At 41.4% G+C, this 3,028-nt stretch overlaps 1 protein-coding gene across 1 annotated transcript in view; it reads left to right on the top strand.

The window, feature by feature from the left end:
- Window positions 1-3,028, top strand: part of RFWD3 (ring finger and WD repeat domain 3) — a 19,851-nt gene that overhangs the window by 9,998 nt on the left and 6,825 nt on the right. The gene's annotated exons all lie outside the window — the stretch shown is intronic.

Below are 3,028 nucleotides of genomic sequence, written 5' to 3'. Positions count from 1 at the left end.
GAAGTCTGGAATAAGTCTCTTAAGTTGTTTGATTATATTTTGAGCATATGCCTAATGAGTTCTTTGTCTTAGGAGAGGTCATCTAGTAAAGCAACTACTTGCATAGAATCATTTAGGTTGGAAGGGACCTCTGGAAGCTTCTAGCCCAACTCTTAGCTGGGCAACTTCAGCGTTGGGTTGGGTTGCCCAGGGCGCTGTCATGCCAAGTGTCGGGTGTATGCAAGCAGATCCCCCATCCTCTCTGGACATCCCAGTGTTTGCTTATCATCCTCATTGAGAAATTATTGGGGGTTTTCCTAACATCTAATCTGAACTTGCCTCGTTACATCTTAAGCCTGTTGCCCTGGTCCTTTCAGCAAGCAATGTTACTGATGGCACAAGAAAACGCATTTAACTGGCTTACAAAGCTGTAAGTCAATATAGAAAACAAAGCGCTGTGGGATTACAAAAGCAATGTGTGAAATGTCCATATGCTCAGAGGGATGTTCAGTAGGGCAAAGTTCAGTTGCAAAGAACTTTCCTGGAATAGTTATGATGTTCGTTGGTTGCATACATACCTCGGTGTCTGAAGTCTTAGGGAAAGCAGATGCCATTGGTTTCCCCCCAAAAGTCATTGTGTGAACCCTTTTTTGTTGTTAATGTGCTTGAGAGCTGTGCCTCATCAGCAGTCACATCACTAGCTGTGACCTTTTTTTTTAGGTTTGTATGCATTTTTCCCTGCCTTTGTCGATTAACAATCTTGTCCATTGTACTTTGTTGAACTATTTAAGATGATTGAGGCTAGAAAAGGGATGTTTTTTAAGTGTTTAGCTAGATGAAAATATACGAGGAAAGGAACTTGAAGGGAGAGAGGGTGGGTAGCTGACTAAAACTCTGGAAGAAAGCTCTCAGCAGTATTGTTTCTATATGTAAACCTGCAGTGTGTGCTGTGCTGAGCTATATGCTGCACGCTACGTGACAGGTTCAGACTTGCATTTTGGAAGCAGTGCTACTGAAGGCTTACTTTTGCCTAAAGTATTCCCTTTGTGAGCACAAAGAACTTGGGAATCAGATGCGAGCTACTGCAGTACTCCGCCTGAATCTGCCAAAATTTTCAGTAAAAGTTAGCTAATGATAAACAAGACCATCTTTGGCTTCTGGCATTAATACCACTGATCAACTTTGTTTGCGTATGGAGCAGTAAAGGGAGGACCGGCAGGGAAATGACAGGAGATTGCATGCTGCTGTGGAGAAGAAAGCAAGTGTAATTGGGAGCCTTGCAGAAGTCAGTTTATATTACTCAATGTATTGGCGAAGCTTTTTTAAATAGGATTTTCAGAGCATCCAAAAAGAATTGGATGGCAATGTAACAATAAAAAATTGTGAACCTAACGCCTTTAGAAAAATTTTAGGCTAAGGGTTTTATTGCATAAAAATCTTTCATCTTTGTGTTCAGCTCCAGCTGATGTCTGGGGAAGATCTAGAAGAAGTAAAAACTGTTATTTCATTCAGCCGTTACTTACAGCGAAGCCAATTCAAAATGCTCTGTGTCCCTTTGACCGAATTTGAACCCGAACCAAAGGAAGGTGAAAGGTGGAATGCCTGGAGTGCTGCACCGCAGCTTGAGGTTGTACGATCATGAGTTTCTCTCTAATAAATGCAGGGCTGGAGCTGTGTAGTGCAAGATAGCCGGCATGGCTTCAGTAAGAGGTCCGTGGGAGCACAGCCAGAGGTGACAGCCATCTGATAACTTGCCTTTGTCTTTAAAGGTTCATATAAGCTATTAGGACTGTAACCTAATACTCAAAACTGTTCTGAATTTGTTGTAGCTGGTGGTTTTCCTTTCCTGTTCATCGTGCTCTCCTGCTTCTACTTCTCATGCATGCTCTTCAGGAAGATTTCTGCTGTATATCCTCTTCTTTTCCCGACCTGTATGACTGTGTTCATTCATCACTACAATGGCAAGCTGAAATCTAGGAGACAGTCATAGCGTGTGCAGAGAGATGAGCATGCCCTCGAGGCCCTTAGTTAACACCAGGCATCAGGAGAACTCTGCAAAGCACCTTAAAGGAAGGTATAGGTTTACATTACCAAAAGAATGTTCTTCTGAGCACAGTTAGTGGAATTTGTTCTGCAGTGCAGCATTTTTAATCACCTTGGTAATATGTCTCCAGTAAGACTGCCTGATTCTGCTGGGTTCGTCCATTGTGTTTAAATGTGAACATTGCACTAATGGTCCTTGTGGCTTTAATGGCCCGGTTTCCCTTTTAATAATTTGCGTAAAAGTTGAATGTTGAGTGCAGGTGACAAGGAGAGTTTCATAAACTCCCCAGAGCAACAAATAATTTTAATCTCTTTTGATCTTCAGTGGTAGTGGTACCCTCCTGCCTTTTAGAAATAATGAGTTTATTAAATTTTCAATTAAAAGTCACTTTCTTCTAAGTTACCTGTGTTTTCACTGACTGCTTACTCTAAGCCCGAAGCTATGGCTTCTATCATAAGCATCCTGGTAACCCCCACACTTCTTCTTCCTCCTCAGGTTGTTTTGTCTTTGCGTGCTCTAATGGGATCATTTTGAGTCTTCAGCTTTGATTTTTTATTTTATTTTTTTTAAATTCCCTTGGAGAATTTGTAATGCACTTGATGCAAAACAGATCAGACCTCTGTAAAATATCAGATTTGCTCTCCTCTTGAGCAGTTTCCAACAGTTACAGGTCTTGATGATAACTATTAATGTAGAGCTTGATCTTTGATCTTGCCTCTGAGAACTGCTGCCTTTGCTTAGACGTGACTTAAGTGGTAGCGGCTGGTTCAATATTGAAACTAGCTTGCAGTCTACTAATATATTCATAATCTCACTCTTGCGGCCCTTAATTGTTTAAAAATTACATAGTATTTGAAGCATAATCTATGTTGCTCAGACAACAGAAAGCAAGTAGCAATTTTCTTAATGTATGCGCTCCTTCTAATATCCTTGGGGTTCTGCACTGTCTGGTTTTGCCCTTGGATTACAACAAGCTGGTCAAAATGCTCTTTGCGGGGGCGGGGG

This window comes from Cariama cristata, unplaced genomic scaffold (genome assembly GCF_000690535.1).
Source record: "Cariama cristata isolate BGI_N322 unplaced genomic scaffold, ASM69053v1 scaffold16687, whole genome shotgun sequence".
Classification (NCBI taxonomy): domain Eukaryota; kingdom Metazoa; phylum Chordata; class Aves; order Cariamiformes; family Cariamidae; genus Cariama; species Cariama cristata.
The sequence above is the reverse complement of the archived record's forward strand: the minus strand, read 5'-3'. Positions and strand labels throughout refer to the sequence as shown.